The sequence below is a fragment of the Amborella trichopoda genome, chromosome 2 (genome assembly GCF_054954075.1).
Source record: "Amborella trichopoda isolate Santa Cruz 75 chromosome 2, AtrichopodaSantaCruz75HAP2 v2.0, whole genome shotgun sequence".
NCBI classification, from domain to species: domain Eukaryota; kingdom Viridiplantae; phylum Streptophyta; class Magnoliopsida; order Amborellales; family Amborellaceae; genus Amborella; species Amborella trichopoda.
The window spans coordinates 46,609,816-46,628,993 of NC_142337.1; the positions used below are offsets into that span (position 1 = coordinate 46,609,816).

Here is a 19,178-nt window from a genome sequence, read left to right on the forward strand (position 1 = left end):
TAAACACACAAGCAAATAACAAACCATGTCAATTGAGATGTCGTCAAATGTTGTTAATGGGTCTTTCCTACGTTGTTGTTTCTTCTATTTGTAAGCTCTAGGCACTTCTATAGTGATAGTTGTAGGCTTGCTGCCTAGAGTTGAAAAATGCTCATAGATCCAACACTGCAAAAAAAAATAGCTATAATGTAAAAATATAGCAAGAAGCAATTACTTTGAAGCCAAAGGAATTGTAAATATTACAATATTGACTATAAAAATTAATGAACGATAGAAGTTACCTGTAGTAGTGTTGCTGACCCACTAAAATGTGTATCTATGACCTTAGATAAAGAACGATACAAGAATGCAAGCGCTGCTGCACCTCATGCATACTTCCCTGTTTCATCAAGTTCTCGGAACAGTTGCAGGTAACTTTTCAGCGTCGATCCTTGAGATGTATCAGCAAATATAGTTGTGCAAACTAAATATAGAAGATAAGCTCTAGTGTGTTGAAGCAATTTTAATTTGGTAGGTTTTTTTGGTAGTTGCTCAAATTTTGTCATCAACTAAGTACGTTTAAGTCGGCTCAACTTATCACCATTAAGGCAATCTCCCAAATACTCCATGATGAATGCCCTATAGTCTTTAAGCCTGATGCCTGTTACAGGCTCCTGACACAGGTATCCTTAATATGTGCCACACATCGTATAGGGTTGGAGTCATCTCACCAACAGTTAAACATGTGGTCTTGTCACCTTGCACCACTTTCCTATAAAGGTCCTCAGTAGATTGCAATCGATATGATAGATCCCTACGTCTATCAAGGAGCTCAAATTGGTTTTTTCAACCAAAGCTACCTGTCGTGGATCCAGCGCCCATTTTCCCAGGGCCTTTGTTGATTCATTAATACGAAAATTGTTTTTCTCCTGAAATGGATTCAATAAAATATGTCAATAATTATTAACAATATAATAATTACCTAATTAATATAAATCATGAACTAAAGTAAATAGAGTATCATACCTTTTCACTTTGATCGGAGGAAGTGGATGGGCCCCTTGTTCCACTTGGCGGTTCTGGGTCTTGCATCGCTATATCTATTTATATTATCAAAGTTTACATGTGCACAACATATGAATTGGCAAAAATAACTACAATTGCAAAATTTAGACATGTACAAGTACAAAACAACAATCAAATTAAAAAGAGAAGTCAAAATGAAAGGGCTGCAAAATTTACATTTGTACGAGTACAGTACACTTATACTAGTACACAACTGCAAAATTGGGCCCCTTGTTCCACTTGACTGTTCTGGGTCTTGCATCGCTAAATCTATTTATATTATCAGAGTTTACATGTGCACAACATATGATTTGGCAAAAATAACTACAACTGCAAAATTTAGACTTGTACAAGTACAATAACAGCAATCAAATTAAAAAGAGAAGTCAAAATGAAAGGGCTGCAAAATGTGTACATTACACTTATACTAGTACACAATCACAAAATTGGGCCCCTTGTTCCACTTGACTGTTTTGGGTCTTGCATTGCTAAATATATTTATATATTATCAGAGTTTATATGTGTGCAACATATGATTTGGCAAAAATAACAACTGCAAAATTTAGACTTGTACAAGTACAATAATAGCAATCAAATTAAAAAGAGAAGAAAATGTAAATACAATATGCTTTTGTGAAGAAAATGTAAATAAAGTATGGTTCTTTAACCAAAATACATAAAAAATGGGTGCTTTAACCAAAATAATTAAGCTGAGTACAAGTTTATGCCTTCAAGTGGGTGCTTTACAAGTTGCCTTGTTATGACCAGTTCCTTTGCACCGACTACAGTGAATAGGTCACACTGATTCATCTTGTCACTTGATGCGCTTCTTTTTAGGTCGGCTAGGGGGCGCCTTGAGTAAGGTGGAAGTATTCTTACTCCTTCCAGATGAAGTTGTTCATGTAAACTATGCCCAGACAAGTCGATCAAGGTAAAAAGGCATGATAGCTACAGAATATGTTTCACAAAATTTCACGAATGTGAAATATTCTTGACAATAGACAACGGGTTACCTATTCATTACTTGAAGGGATTTACAAGCGTGCTTGCAAGGCAAACCCGTTATTTGCCAACCCGGCATTCACATTCTCGTACAATAATATGTACCTTGTAATTCATGCGATCACCCCTAGCTTCATAAACTACTTCATTTGATGCCACAGTGACCCTCACGGAAAGGGATTGTTTTATGATTTTTTTTAGTTCATTTTATACTTGTGGGGTAAGTGGTGTGGTCCAGGTTTTAGCTTTCAAACTGCGAATGACCATTAGTTCCATGATTTGTCTCCTAATCAAATCAATGCACTGGAGAATTGACATATCTCGTGCTTCTAGAATCCACTTGTTATATGACTCAGCTATATTAATTGTTACTTGGTCATATCGATTACCCTTGAACTATGATGTGACCCAACGATTTGGCGAGGCTTCCATGAACCACTGGAATGCGTCCTCAAAAAGTGATCTAATTTTCATCATCTTATCAAAATACTATTGCTGCTTATATGCTCTACATGCACTGATAAAGGCACATATAATTGTTTTCTTAACATCTTTAGGTATCTGTTTTGTTTCTTTTTTGAAATTCTCCGCTAAATGACGCTCACAAAAGGCATGATGCGTATTCTCAAAGACTTGACAAACAGTATCAACTAGACCAGGGTGTTTATCTGATAAAAAAATAATTTCACGATCCGTCCTAATAGCAACCTTTAACGATTCTATAAACTATAACCAGTTTATCGGTATTTTCGGCATCCACAATTGCAAATGCAACAGGAAACATTTGTCCTTCCCCATCGAGTGAGTTAGCAGCAAGTAGAGTCCCAAGGTACCGTGCCTTCAATAGTATCCCATCGAGAAATATAAGTGGACAATATCTATTTTTGAAGTCATGTATTGACCCGTAAAAACTTAAGAACAATCGACGAAATCTATCGCCTGGTCATACTTGTTCTGTCGTATAACTACTAGGATTGTCTCCATCACACGGTTCACATATGCTAGTAACTGGTTGTATGCATCCTCTTGTGAACCATGTAGGTCTTTGATGGCCGTTTCTTTTCCTTGCCAAGCCTTCCAATAGGGTAATTCTAATCCATAATCTCAAGACAAATCACTCATGATTTCTCTAGCCTTGTAATGTGCAGTGTCACTTAATTTATTATTGATTAATGATGCAACAAATTTCTCTAAAGCTCTTCTCTGTACATCATTGCTTGTCCCAATATTGCATGAGTGATATCTTATCCATGTTTTTTATTATGAAAACATTCGTCTTACCAAGCTTCCCAGCATATATCTCTCATTTGCATCATTCACCCTTGCATTTTGCCCTTACGCGATACCCCTCATTTTTAGTAAAACGATATGTGAAATGGTTTGCTATAGCAAACTTACCAATGGCTTCTCGAAAATTTTCTAAAGATTCAAACTGTTGCCCTATCCCAAAAAATGCATTCTCCCATGTGCTTAGCAACCTTGGTGCAATGCTTTGTTCGAAAACAGAGACTAAAACATTAAAGGATTATGGGGGTCTGACCTCTTTGACTGTCATAGGATTATATGAAGTACTTCCATCCCTATGTTTACTTCCATCAAATACATAGACAAGCACTTTATTCTCACCTTCATGGACGTTCAACATCCTAATAATATCGTCATCATTGTATATGTTCACAATAAATCTTTTATTTTTTGGGACAAAGTATCTCACAGATATTAAGTGGATGTCAAGTGAGAACCGCTTTGTTACGTAGTTTCGCATGTCGTCTAACCTAGTACTCTTATCAATCATAAATGTACATGCATTACCACCAATATAATCCAAGGTTCCATCGACACTTGTTCGCAGTTCTCCACCAAAAATACAATAACCCAATCTGTTATAACCCATTTTCTTTTGTCCTGCACAAGATTTGTAAAAATTTACACTCCATACATTACATTACAACATCTTAATACTAGCCTTAAACTTGCGGAAGTTTAGCAAGCTATTAGATTTTTTTTCAAAAAGCTACAACAAAACAAACTCAATTCTAGCCAGTAGATAATAAATTTACAATAAGGACTGAAAATTTACAACTACCAAAAGGGGACAATTTATTCTCTCTGATTTGTAGCGGACCATAGGGAACACATGTTTTGATCTTTTCTTTTTTTCTATCCTTTTTGTAAAAGTGGAAACTCTATAATCCCGACCTTCTCTCTGTAACAAGCTCTCTCCTCTAGTCAATTTTTTGTACAGCTAATTTCACAGTGAGTCTCATCTTTGCTAAGATGCCACATTCAAGCCCTAAAGATACCACATTCAATTTTTTATACAAAAGTAAACAGTTTCAAACAAAAAGTTACAACTACCAATAACATTCAAGCCTTAAATATACCACATTCAAACCAATCTCTATTCTTTTAGATAATCTCAACAAAGTGGATAATCAAGATTGACAAACAAATACACATGGATTTAATTTATTCTCTTTGATCAATTTAATTTCTCATATTTAAATCTTCACTACATGCACAAAGAATCTATCTAGCCAGGAAAAGATTGTCACAAAATATATATCATCAACAATGTACCTAAATAAAATCCACAAAAGTTAAATTACATGAAGGATTAGAGTAAACCATCTAGAAACCACTAGCCCTATTTATATTTTATTTTTATAGAGAGGGCAATATATATATTTTTTTTTTTACAATAGTAAACTCTCTTTCCTACCTGTGGCCTGATTTAGGGCTAAAATCGAGCTCGGTTGCTTCTGCCTAGTTTGAGGGAGCTTGGTTTGAAGGGTAAATCGTGAATAGAGATAGAGCACTACAATGAAGAGAGAAAGCACCACAGTGAAGAGAGAGAGCCGGTGGAAGAAGACAATGAAGAGAGAGAGCCAGTGAAGACAAGGTGCCTGTTTGTCCAGCGAAGAGAGAGAACGAGAGTAAAGAAGAATACAATGAAGAGAGATAATGAGAGTGAGAAGTAAAAAAAAGGGAAAAGATAGGTTTTATAAAAGGGAAGAGAGAACGAGGGGTAGTATCGTCTTTAGTTTAGTATTTTTGTTCGTTGGGGGGTTATTTGTTAGAAAAGATAGGTTTTATAAAAAGATAGTAATGAAAGTTTTGATGGGGGGTAAGTTGATAAAAAAGCTGTTTCTGGGGGGTTTTTTATAATTTTCACTAAAATTATTTCCCAGAAAATTGATTTACATGTGAATGGGAAATGATTTCTTGTACTTTTTTTTTTTTGACAAATATTACTACTTTTATTAAAACTACGAAAAGTCAATTACATCATCAGAAATAACAAGAGAAGATAAAATAGCGCCCCCCTTAGACAACTCATCAGCAATCGAGTTAGCTTCGCGGTAAACATGATTAAAAGAAGTTGTGCGCCCCCCTTAGACAACTCATCAGCAATCGAGTTAGCTTCGCGGTAAACATGATTAAAAGAAGGTGTGCGCCCCCCTTAGACAACTCATCAGCAATCAAGTTAGCTTCACGGTAAACATGATTAAAGGAAACCGTGATAAGTGCGGCCAGATCCATAATGCGTAACCACAGAGGACGAAGGTCCCAAGGGATCCGTTGCTCCTTATTGCACCACTTAACAATATTTAGAGAGTCCCCTTCAATCCAACAAGGATCCCCACAATTTCTTTCCCTAAAGATCTTCAGACCATATAGAGCGCACATATCTCAGCGTAGTTTGCAATAGCACAACCAATTGGTCATGCATAAGAAAAATGGTGTTGCCATAGCAATCCCTTACCACTCTGCCAATATCAGTCCTTCCCGGATTACCAAGCGAACTGCCATCAAAATTGAGTTTTAAAGTACCAAACGAGGGGGCCACCCAACTAATTTTAGGTCGACCACTACTGGTACCAAGGAGAAAGAGATTGCCCAAGTTGGCCATCACATCAATTTTGGAAATTCCCCAACCAACTTTAGAGACAGATAGCCAGGACCAGATAGACAGTTTGATTGAATGAATCAAACAATCTAATGAAAGTGACTTACCTTCAAAAGTTTATCTGTTTCTTTCTTTCCAAACCTCCCAAAGGATCACACCTTTCGCAATACACCACAAAGCTTTGCCTACCTTTGGTCAAGGTGGTAAAGACAATTGGGTAACAACCCCATCAACTCCCAAGGGTAGAGCCAAACTAGTATTGACCAAACCCAAACAACCAATACCAAATTTGGCTCGTAAAATGATTTCTCATACTATTGCTTAGATTTGACAGTCTTGATGAGATTTTCTTAGGAGTGTGTTTCTTTTGATTGATAAAGACATCGATAATTGCTTTCTTCTGGAATATGGTTGAAAGTGATCAATCAAATAAGTTTTCCATAGGACTAATAAATCATCCACAATAGGGGTGCAGTCGGCATACGGATGCATCCATAGCTGTGGAGGTAAGGTGCGCCTTCAAATTTTATCATGGTATATAATTTTTATGTAAAATGTCCTTAAGATTATCTCAAAATCTATTTTTATATCTAATTATAGAATTTTAAATTTCAAAAATGGTTAAAAACAAGTAGATCTATAAACATCTAAAAATCTTGAAAATGGATGGTGTAGATAATATGTTGTAAAATGCACTATTTCTAAGACTTAAAATCTTTTTATTTTTCATGGTCATACATCTCGATGTCGAGATGATCAATCAAAGGGTTTTTCAACATTAAAACTACCTTTTCTGATGGATTTTGAGATGCATCCATAGCTTTACATTATAAGGTGGCAACCTTATATAAACTTTTTCCATAAAATAAACCAAGGATTGGGCTCATGGTTTGGAGGTCATGGTAGCAAAGCGTCACAATATGACATCTTATTCCCAGGCATGAACCTCTTCCCTACTAAATTATCTAAAAAACAAAAACAAAAAAACATAGACTATTCAAATCCTAAGGTCCTGATTTGTTACGTTCACCCAAAAAAGGTCCTGATTTATCATTAATATCGCTATTTTTTATTTTATTTTTTTAACATTAATTGTTAATAGTGAGTTTAACTATTTTTGAAACGGTTGGCAGTTTTCAAAAGGGGTTGGCATCAGTATGAATAGAAACTGAGACCAAAAGCCAAGTCAATGTGCTACCACCTTGACGACGACCCATTCCCACACTATTTGTTATTATGACATAAAAGGTGTGGTTTCGATAAGGTTGCAATCTTAAACAATCCAATTAAGACGTACTTTCAAAATTTATCATAATATGTAATTTTGGTGTAAAACTTTTTTAACATTATCTCAAAATCTATTTTAATATCTAATTATAAAATTTTAAACTCCAAAAGTAGTTAAAACCAAGTAAATTTATAAATATATGAAAATCTTGAAAATTGACGGTCTAGATAATATGTTGCATGATGCACTATTTGTAGGACTCAAATCTTTTTCTTTTTTTGTCATATTCATACATCTCGATGTCGAAATGATCAATTAGAGGGTTTTTCAATATTGAAACAATCTTTCCAGATGGATTTTTTAGATGCATTTTTAATTCTACATTTTAAGGTAACCTTACATACCTATCGAGGCACTTATTAGAACTCTTCGTGCCTCCCTCTTCCCCTCGCTTCCCCTTTGTCTCTATTAGTGAGCATTTACCTAAACGACAACTTGATCTAAATCTCTCTCTCTCTCTCTCCTCATGAGCATTTGCATTGGATTGAACCCTCTCTCTCTCATCATCATCGAAGCGTCTCTAACAAAGTGAGCAGTTCTTCACAGTGTGTTTCTAGCAAAGTGCATAGTGATTAGGCATCCTGAAATTTTCCCTCTTTCAAAGCACAATTTCAACATCTATGTGTCACTTCAAATTAATGAATCATATATAAGGTAATCAACAGATGGATGGTCATATCTCCTAGAAAAGATTCATCTTGTAACACATTATCTAGACTCTCTTTTCAAAAAATTTTAAGTGTTTGCAGATCTCCTTGATCCACACTAATTTTTTAGTTTTAAAATCATAATTAGATGCGATATAGAATTTCAAGTCATAATTGAAATTTTCAACAGCAAAACTACATCTTTCGATAAAATTTAGAGGTAGACGTTGATGAAATTATTTGAGCTTGACACCTTAGCAAACCGTAGCCATTTGTGTAATATATAAAAATATATACATTGGATAATCTAAACTTCACAACCTTTCAAATTACAAAGGTTAAAAATAGATAGAGTTGTGAATGGTGGATTTATTAATTTTATAGTTTATTTTTTAAAAAAAAGTTACTCTTTGTGATATCTTCGTTATTAAGTAAAAGAAATTTTATAAATATTACTATAAGACAAGAGGTACTTTTGTCATCTCCACAAAAGATAAAGTTAAAATTTTTACTAAAAGACAACGGCACTCTACAAACAAAATTTCAAAACAATAATCTCCAAAATGCCATTGTATATTTGTAAAACTTTCAAATTTACTATTGCTTAAAGATTAAAGTACATATTAAAATAGTTTTTTAAACAAAAAGTAACAATCTTTTTTGATAAATACACTCATCACAACCCCTTATAACTTTAACCTTTGCATTTTGAAGGGTAATTAACTCTAGATAAACCCTCTATATATATATATATATATATATATATGCGTATGACAGTGGGCGAGGATCTTTGACCATTTATTAGTGCAGATTGTCTCCCTTTATTTCACTGTACTTCTCCCTCACACAAGGCATGCTTCGAATGCTTTTGAAGTATTTAACTGTATATAACCAGGGCCATGCCCCCGTGGAGCCATTATACACTTACTCTTACTCCTATGTGTAAATGATCTACTTAGGAGGCCGGTTTTTATATGGAATTTTGGGATCCACTAAGAAATAATTTTGAGTGCTTAAACGCTTAAATCTAACTAACCATAATTTGTATAGTCTATCTTCAATTGTGAGACATTATCTTTTTCAATTCAATGTTGAGACATTATCCTTCTCAGGTACATAAAATCTGTTCAAATTTCCTTTTTTTGTTTTTTTTAAATAATAATAATTTGATATTGTCTCGAAGTCAAGAAGGTTACATCATAAAAATTTCATGTCTAAGCGTACTCCTACATAAAGTTGTACCGAAGTGAGTGAATATACAATAGAAATGCTTTGGCACAGTATCAACCTAATCCAGTCTCCAAATCCTTTCTTTACAGGAAACAAACAATAGCACTTTATCTTATCGGCTCCTAAGCTTGTTCAAAAGTAACACAAAATAGTAACCTCTAAGAAAAATTCCATGAATAAGAAGATAAATAAATCAATTAGACAACCCGCTATGCAGATAAATCACTGCCAGAACAGGCAACAATCTCCAACTAGTAAGAGAAACAAAAAGATGGCACCGGTGACACATAAGGCCACACAAGGCTCGCACTCTCAATTGTAGGCCTATAAAGTTCAGGCTGAATTTTTTTTCAAAACAAAAGGTATGTGATAAAGTTGTTTACTTTGGTACAAAAAGGTTGCAGTTATCTAAACATCATACATGAAATCACGCAGCTTGAGGTGTGCCATTGATTTGAAGCCCCCAGAAAATCATCTCATCTCAATTTTTATGCTAACAATAACACACCCAGCCATCCAATTTTACATCTCACCACTTGTAGTGTTTGTGTATAATTATATCATGTGAAAGTGATTCCCCCCAAGTAAAAGCTTTTTAGATAAATTCTCACTTGATACAATCCTAGGAATTGATCAAACTTCTCTTTCTAAAGAAGCCCTCCAGCCTGGCGGAAATGCTATAGGCATGAGGCATCCATTGGTATAGCACACACCTACAAATACTAATAACTTATAGTCACAATAATTGAAAAATCATTGGGTCAACTCGGGGAACTTGACTCCAAATCACCCACGTCAACCCAGATTGAGGAGTCCTGATTTCCATATGACTCTTGTACGAGGAATCACCCTCAGATGAACTGAACCAGCCAGCATCAGGAAATTCCCGAGTCTCAAATTAGTTTGGGGAATCACCTGAGTCAGGAGCAAGAGAGAACATGGAAATGCATGGGTTTAAATCCTCTCTCTCTCTCTCTCTCTCTCTCTCTCTCTCTCTCTCTCTCTCTCTCTCTTCCTTCTAGTGGAGAAAGGGGCAGGCAATCCCTCCACATATCCTTCATGGATTTCTTCTTGTTTCATGAGATTGGAGAGGGGAGGACATCAGGCCAATGAAAACGGGGAGGGAATGAGACACCCTCTATAACACTGCACAGCAGACTTTCTTCCCCTCATGAAGCTGCTTAACTTTCCCTCCACTCCAAAATTTGGCAGTTTGTGCCTCCCTTCTCTCTATCTCTCATCCAATGCTTCACGACACGACAAAACTTGCCCTAAAGTTGCTGATTTTTGTGAAGAAAATAGGACCTTCTGCATGTTGGTTTTCTGAGACAGAGAGAGAGAGCCAAAAACTCAAACTTTCCTAGAGAGATGAACCCCCCAAATCTATGGTCTTAAATCTCTGATTTTACTCTGATCAGCGAAGCATTGGAAGGAGGAAAAACTGCTGGAGGCTTGGGTTTCTGTAAATAAAGACGAGGATAATCCATGAAAAGGATAACAATATTGATGTCTTGGTGCATACCTAGCTCCCTTTAGAACATAAGAACCAAGAGGAGACATCTATCATTGGAAAGGTTGATCCATGTAGTAAAGAAAGATGCATCTTACTTATTGTTACTAAATAGAATATCATTGTCACATCATCATCTGAGCCTTATCCCAACTATTTGAGATTGGCTACATGAATCTTTTTCCACCATTCCGCTCTTTCATAGGCCATAACCTCCGTCAGACCACTGTTCACCATATCTCGTTGCACTACTTCCATCCATGTTATTTTGGGCCTTCTACTTACCCTTTTAGTGCCTTCCACTTGAACCGAATTGCCCCTCTTAACTGGTGTTGCTCTAGGTCAATGTTGTTTATGACCAGACCCCCTAAGTCTACTTTCCCTCATTTTATCGCCAAATGGAACCATCCCTAAGTTCCCTCGGATATATTCATTTTGAAATATATTCTTTCTTGTCTTACAACTCATCCATCTCAACATCATTATTTTAGCTACACTCATTTTATGAATATGATTTTCTTGACCGCCCAATATTCCGTCCCGTAAAGCATGGCCAGTCCTACAGTTGTCCTATACAATTTTCATTTCAGTTTCATTGGTATGCAACGATCACATAAGACTCCAGAAGCGCATCTCCACTTCGTCCACCCAGCTCTAATTCTATGCACGATAACTTCCTCAATTTCACCATTCTCATGGATTATTAACCCCAGATATTGAAAATAATCTCTTCTGTAAGGTACTTCTTGGCCATCAATCTTAACTAATTCCTCGTTTCGACTTCTATTATAACTAAACTTGCATTCCATATATTGTATCTTAGTCTAGTTAATCTAAAACCTATAGGTTTTAAAGCATCCCTCCAAAGTTCTAACTTTGCGTTGAAATTGTCTCTAATCTCATTAATCAAAACTGTCATCCGCAAATTAAATGCACCATGGTACCTCATCCTATAGATGCCTAGTTAGCTCGTCCATAACCAAAACAAGAGACATGGGCTCAACATCGACCCTGATGCAAGCATATTGCCAATAAAACTCACTTGTCTCTCCACTAGTTGTTCTCGCACTAGTTAGCACTCCCTCATACAAATCTCTCACCATGTTAATACATCCTTTAGATACTACTTTCTTTTCCAAGACCCACCAAATTAACTCTTTAGGTATCCTATCGTATGTTTTCCCTAAGAAGAAAGTAGAAGCAAAGTTTACTCAGAAATGCAATACACCAATAAGCTGTCAACATGTGCGGATGCAAAGATAGGGTATGCAATGCTGGCATTTGAGTTTTAACTAGTATGGCTAGCAACACAGCTGAAGTTTATGCCAGTGCCATTTCTGTGTCAAAGGGGTTTAAAAGGTCAACTTTTTATAAAAGTCAAGGTGTATTAAGATTCCTTATTTTCTATTTAACACAACAAAATTTCTGAATATAGAACACTAGACGTGTCAAATGATAAAAGGAAAGGAAGGACCTGTTATTGTACTAGTAATACATAACAGATTTTTGGTCTACCTTCATGATTTATACAAGTGTTTCAATCACTGTTTGAACATCTGGAGCATAAATAATTAGTGTATGTTCTGGGTGGGGGAGAGAGAGAGAGAGAGAGTTTCGCATGGCCATTATTATTCCCAAATTCTGATAAATTATAAATAACAATTCAGGATGCTACATATCAGAATATATAATTCATGAACCATGAGAACTTGAACAAAAAAAAAAAAAAGAATTGCTTCTTTTAGCTCTCAAGTACATACCAATACAGATGAATGCACACACGCATGTGCAAGTGTGAGCTAGCAATTTATGGGTGGGGGATCCTCACCAAGAAATTCAGATCGTATCTGCATCAGCAAGCAGCCAAGATAATTCAACCCTTCTCCTTCTCGACCCCCACCCCAGAAAAGATCATGTGGTGAAGCTTCGACCAGAACAGATCCAACAGTAGAAAGCAAGAGAGACTTAAGATGAGGGTAGGTGGAGAACTTGCACTTTAGAGCCCTGTACATGACATTGATCTTCAAAGTATCCCAGTCAGCTCTCATCTGGCGGAGAAAGGATAAGGATATAAGATTGTTAACCTATCCAGCAACAACGGGAAAAGGACAAATATAAGATGCTGGAAGTAAATTTGGTCGCTTAATTTCTTAAGTAAACAACATAATGAATGTTAATATGAGAGTAGGGAGATGAATAATCTTTACATGAACATCACTTTGATGTATGGCGACAAGATGAGTGATATTAAGCTTGCTTCTATTCATGTATTTCATCAATGAAAGAATGAAGTAGAATTAAATTGATAGCCAGTTCATCCTGGAGAATTTCATTACAAGATTTGCTCCTCTAGGCCATGTAATCATGCAACACCTTACCTAGTTGACAATCTAACAAAGGGGAAAGCAACGAATAACTCCCATTCTTGGTAAGGAAAAGTATTTGAAGTATAGCAGAATGGGTCATATACAATGCATGAATTAAAATATCCTACAGCTGTTTGACATAACCCCCAGCCATCTCCTGTTGCCATCTGGTGGCTGAGGTGACGTCAAGTAACTGTAGGAAACTTAAGAACTCATGAATTACTTTCCCTAGTGGAAATACTATAGGCTTTTCCATTTGCATGAGTCAATAAGATTTTCTTTTTTTTGGGAGAAAAGAGTCAATAAGAATTTGTCGCTATGTTCCCTGTCTTTAAGTCATTCTCACTCCGCCATGTACAACATTGAGCTTGAAATTTTCAACAAAATTTCAAATATTGGACTAAATCTTGTCGCATTAATACCATCTAACTTGATTAATAAGAGTTTGCTTGACTGCAAATGTCACGCACCACGGATGTGAAGACAAGCATAAAGAGATCAAATGCTCAAAAAAGGGAATACCAAATGAGGGTGTGTCTCTCTGATATCCTTCCAATGCGCGCCGCTTCCTCTGGGCTTCCTGTGGATTTTATTTCTCCCACACAAGCTCTTGCTATTGGATAATCAACGCCCACAAACTTGTTCGCCTGCCAATGAGGAGTGGGCAAACACACATGAAGGGAATTTGCTAACTCACAAAAGAGTTATGTCATTATTTTTTTGAAACTATTCACAATATATTACTGGTATATACAATATACAAAAGTTCTCACAAGAAGTGAGTCTCAGGCATTCCACACACTGGGTGCTCTGTACAAAAAAGATGAGTAATGCCATAATTGTCAAAACAATATATTTTATTTATAGTTCCTTTTTTTTTTTAATGGCTAGATCAGCCCAGGTTTTAGAGCATCCGACCACTTAACTATGTTAACTCAATCATAAATGCCCAAAACCTAACAAAAAACAACAGCTGAATAAGAAATGAGATAAGCAGATACTTTAGGTGGCTTCTAGAAGGGTAATGAATTAGCCATGAGTCTGTGACAAAATAGTTAAAAGTACATAGTCCAAAAACAATTGGCTGTTTATCAGTAACCAAGAAATTATATGGTACAAATTATAACTTTATAATTTACCAAAACAAGATATAACTTTATCACTAAGTTTAGACACATCCATGCATCACAAAGGGTAAAAAATATATATATTAATATACTAAATAAAATTTTAATCAATCAAGCTTTCTATTTCTAACCTGATAATAATGCTCCACACTCTGCCAAGTGATATAGACTCCATTCTCATCAGGCATGTGCAAAGGATGTGAAGAGAAGTTTGAAAAAGCTCCATATGGATCCCATGTCTTGTAAAAGAAAATTATGTTAGAATCATAGGGATTTAATGTAGGATCTATGGAAGATGTATCATCTAGAGATGGAATCACAGGTGTCAAATCAGGAATGGGCTGCAGGAATCCACTTATGAGCATGTCTGGACCAATCTGTAAGTCACAAGAAAGAAGTTGGCATCAGTTGTTGCTCAAATAGTTCAATGGCAGATAGATGAACAAGTACCAAAAAACCAATAATGAACACGTTCATTGTTGATACTACTTGATCCTTTTTTTTTTTTTGAAGCAATTAATATATTGAGTGAAAGAAATATATGAAAGATTTAGAGAGAAGCAGCCCACAGGTTGGGTGCTCCATACAAAACTGAGATACAACCAAAAAAGAAGAGAGCTATAGAACCAAAAAAATGCAGCTGAGGTGTAGATATACAAAAATTGCAGACATCAAGAGCTCAAAAAGGTACCAAAAGAATCCTGTCGAACTGATGACCTCAATTCTTTATAATTTCAAGAAAATTTAGAAAGAAAATATAACAAAGCATTCTAGTGTACTAACAGCAAGCGTCCTCTATACTTTTCAAGTACAAACACTGCCTTTGTTGTATTTAACATAGTAGTGACATTGACATATTCTGTTCTTTTGTGGATGCATTATTTGCCCCCGGTCAATGTGTGTTTTGATTTCTAGGAAAATGCCATGTTTTGCAAGTGGGTTGAAAACTGGTATGTTCTGTTTTCATCTCTCAAAACACTGCAGCATTTTCTGTGTGCACCCACATCCCAAAAGGGGTAAAGTGGCATCAAAAGGAGTCACTTAACCGCAAACTTGGTGTCAGCTAAAATGCCACCCCAATAGTGCTGAAATATGTTCTGGATTGGCATCAGACTAGCCCTTAATATTGACTTCGAAAAGGAGTCAGAAAATCCCATATACCGATATAATTAATGGACATCTATGCCATGCATAAGGAAAAATTAGAGTATTTAGGACTGACCTATTTATGAAAGTATGGCACCTAGGATGTCCAGGCAAATGCATCAAAAGACATAATAAAATAAACAAGGGAGATAAACAACTCAGGGCTGCCAGAATGTGCCCAGTGCTACATGAGGGTAGAATACAGGAATCTTGGTAATGTCCCAATGAAACCAAGCTTATGTAGCAGAAAGGATTTGGGTAAGAAAGTAATAAAACACATAAACATTTATGTCAGTGAGCAATTTAAAATATCTAATCTTTACAGAGACTCATGGGACAAAATACATTTATCTCAGTGAGCAATTTAAAATATCTAATCTTTATAGAGACTCGTGGGATAAAATTTTATCAAACTATATTCAATGAAAACATTGAATGAATGGAACCTATAACAATGAGAACTTCATTTTTATTTCTTGTTTCTTTTTTGTCTTTTTTTTTGGGGGGGGGGAGGGAGAGAACTGGGAATGGGTCTTCTATGGGCAGAATAGTGTTGACACAGAAAAGAGGCAAGGGGAAATAATATTTTGAAGGGAGCAGTGGAGGAATATCGAAAGGGGTTTTCATGTGGGTAGAAATAATATTGCCTTAGTCCAACTTCAGAGTTTCAACAGCAATCAGATCTTTGAATTTGCAGTTCAAGGCACTTTCTAAAAGGTCCCCTACCATGTATTTCTCTTGTTTGTGGTTGCAAGTGTGACTTGTTACTATGTAACAGAGGAAGGCTAGCCAAGAATTACTCCTAGCCATAAAGATTACAATGAACATTCAACAACAATAACTTTTTACACAAACAGCAAAACTTACAAGACCCTTGCATTGACATTCTCAGATGCATCAAATATGCAAAAAAAAAGAATGATATATTCCAGGAAAATCCATTAAATCCACAGAATACAAGAAAAGAAATAAACTCTAGCTCCCATTGATGTAAAAGCCAAAGGACAGCTTTCATGTGAAAATATAAAATTGCAACAATTAAAGAGAAGGCCATGAAGTCAAATGTATTTGGTTTCAGTACCACCAGAATGACCTGCTCAAAAGAAACATCAGTCAAATTGAGTGCTTGAGACATCTTGACCATTCCAAGTTCACCAACAGGAGTAGGTGCCTTCAGTCCACCAATTATCTTTGGGCAAACAAATGCACACACCTGCAAAGGTATGCCACTTCTCATAATCTGCATGCAGCACCATCTGTTTAAGCAAGCAAATATGGACAATTCGCACATATATACGAACATAAATATACATGGGGATTTCTCTGAGGAGGGCCCCAAGATGCATAAGTACATAACTAGATGCATACCTACCTACCGATCTACCATGAGGAATCTACTCTTACTATTTTATGGTCCAATTCAACTATCGACGCTTTTCCAAAAGTTAACTTTCACATCTGTTGGGTGTCATTTACCTGCTCAGCATCAAGTAGCAAAAAGGCTAAAATATATGCACTGCTCGTATGAAGCAAAATAGCTAGTGAGATACAGACTACACAAGTATGCACATGGCAGGTATTATCTAATCCTGTGTTCCATTTGATGCCCTACACTGTGATACTATATAGATCTACTACTACCACTTTTTAAGGTCTCATGTTGAACTTATCAAAGCACTTGAGTGAAATAAGAACTGGACTGCACAATAGACCGATTCAAATTTGCCTCACTGATACGTATTAAAGGTTTGACATGAATTTTGGCATTCCTTAACGATATTTCTAAACATCTAAGGTCTCTAGGGAATAGTCACTTTACATTTCCAGCTTATGTTAGAAAATGCATGGCATAAATGCTGCTCCCACCTCACAGAAAACAGCCACCCTATATTTTGAGCTAGACAGGTAATTTAGTTTGCAAACAGAACTCGGTACATTTGATAAAATGCACGTGAAGAAGAGAAACCATTGGGATAAATAATGACTAAAATAGCTGTTTTATACCCGAGACAAAAGAAACAAACAAAAAAACCCTGAGGAATCTCCCCATTTTTGGTTCACAACATCGATCATGCGTCCTTTGGAAGAAAGGATTTCAGGCACAAGGTCAATCACAAATTTTTGAAGAGGCATGCAGCTTGAAATATTTTTATTTATACAGCAATTTCAAATTTAATCCACTTTCTTCTTTTAGTGTTTCATTGGGGTACTAGTCTACAAGGTTAGGACTCTGATTGCTGGACATGGAACTAGAGGATGCTACATATGAAGCTGCAGGTGCAACAGGTCAAGAAGAGTACACCACAACCCATGAAGAAAACAATGAAAATCTAGAGGAAGTATATGACGGACAGATATCCTGGCATAAAAAGAAGAGGAAAAAGCATGAGCCATGAAGAACAAACATAAAAAAAAAGACCCTGTATATAACAAAGAAGAATATATATGCATAAAATGAACAAGGAGGTCTAACTCAGAAGGATATCTAGGCATTTTTGAAAATATGAGGTCTCCCCCTCCTTCACTTCCAACCAACAGCTTATAAATAAACCATAACCCTTAAAACCTAGGTCTTAAGCAGTTCTTGCCCTTGATCTTCATATAAACTATCATTCTTTTTGTAGGTCAATGAGAAAAGGGTAGGTTGGCTTGGTTTGGTTTTTGGGACAAACTTCAAGGATCAGCCCTTGACGTCCCTCACACAAGCTTGTTACCTTACCAGGCTTGAGACAAATCCCCTTCAACCCAAATGAATGCATTGAATCCCTAAATTACTCCTAAGCATTAATGATAAATGAAAAATAAAAAGAAGTGCCTGTGAGCATTAAGTAATGCTCAAAGTACGCTAGAAAAGAAGAAAAGTAGATATTCACAATGAATTTTGGGTTGCAATTAGGACAGAAAATTAGGGCATCAAGTTTTTTATCACTCAAAGAAAATATCAAGGATATGCCTCTAGGGCCAATTAAGTTGTGGCATCAATCACCAAAATGAAGCAAGTATCCATTCACTTTTCTATGTAGGATTGCCACACTTTCTGAACAAAGCACACCCAGCAGTCTCACTGAACATTTCACACGATGAAGATTAGGTACCTTCAGAAGCAAACCATAAACAAACAAACAAAACCGAGTTCATGGAGCACTGAAATATGGTTGTAAGATCAGTTTATACATTCCTCAGTTGTGAAAATTAATGAATTAACTCCATGCATGAATAGTAAGAGGCTAAAATGAACCTTGTGAATAACACCAGATGCAATAGTAGGAGCAGCTAAACCACCTCCACATTCCCACAAAATAGAAAGATAACCACGATCATAGCAATACTCCATAACATCCCTAGGGTTTAAGATGTCAAACTCTACTACTTCAACACCGATGCGAGTAATTTCTGGAAACTCTTGCGAGCCCCTCTTTGCGTCGCAACTATTGTACATGCAACAGAGACATCCCAGAGGTTTGCAACTTCAGGAAGATTCAAAGATTGTGACATGACAATTCTTATAGGCAAATGGCCACCCCCATGCCTAGCCGTTAATCTTGGATCTGAAATATAAAACAAGGATCAACATAAATGCCTACCCACTTCAAAGGAAATGCAACCAAATAACAATGTGTATAACATGTATACCATCACGGCGCACTGTATTGCCACCGACAATGACAGCATCACTTCTGCTTCGTAATTCAAATACTCGTTACCTGGAGAACTTACTGCTAATCCATGATGCATGGCCACTGCTTGATGCAATCTTTCCTGTGATAAACCAAGAAAACATATTATGTTATGACAGTAATATCATATTTGTACTTTTGAGACTTTCCACCTAAAGCTAGTTGTAAGACAAAAAAATTGTGAAATGGTAAAACAATAACAAAAATTGATGTTAGAAATAGAGGACAAAG

At 36.1% G+C, this 19,178-nt stretch overlaps 1 pseudogene across 1 annotated transcript in view; it reads right to left on the reverse strand.

The window, feature by feature from the left end:
• LOC18441030 (riboflavin biosynthesis protein PYRR, chloroplastic-like) overlaps positions 1 to 19,178 on the reverse strand; it is a 30,052-nt pseudogene that overhangs the window by 1,267 nt on the left and 9,607 nt on the right. Inside the window, exons 4-12 of the transcript XR_016050632.1 lie at positions 18,904 to 19,029; positions 18,509 to 18,818; positions 16,364 to 16,483; positions 14,256 to 14,501; positions 13,520 to 13,644; positions 12,460 to 12,679; positions 1,006 to 1,079; positions 282 to 908; positions 25 to 165 (exon numbers count right to left, since the gene is read on the reverse strand). The product of XR_016050632.1 is annotated as a riboflavin biosynthesis protein PYRR, chloroplastic-like (transcript). The remainder of the gene's footprint in view (positions 1 to 24; positions 166 to 281; positions 909 to 1,005; positions 1,080 to 12,459; positions 12,680 to 13,519; positions 13,645 to 14,255; positions 14,502 to 16,363; positions 16,484 to 18,508; positions 18,819 to 18,903; positions 19,030 to 19,178) is intronic.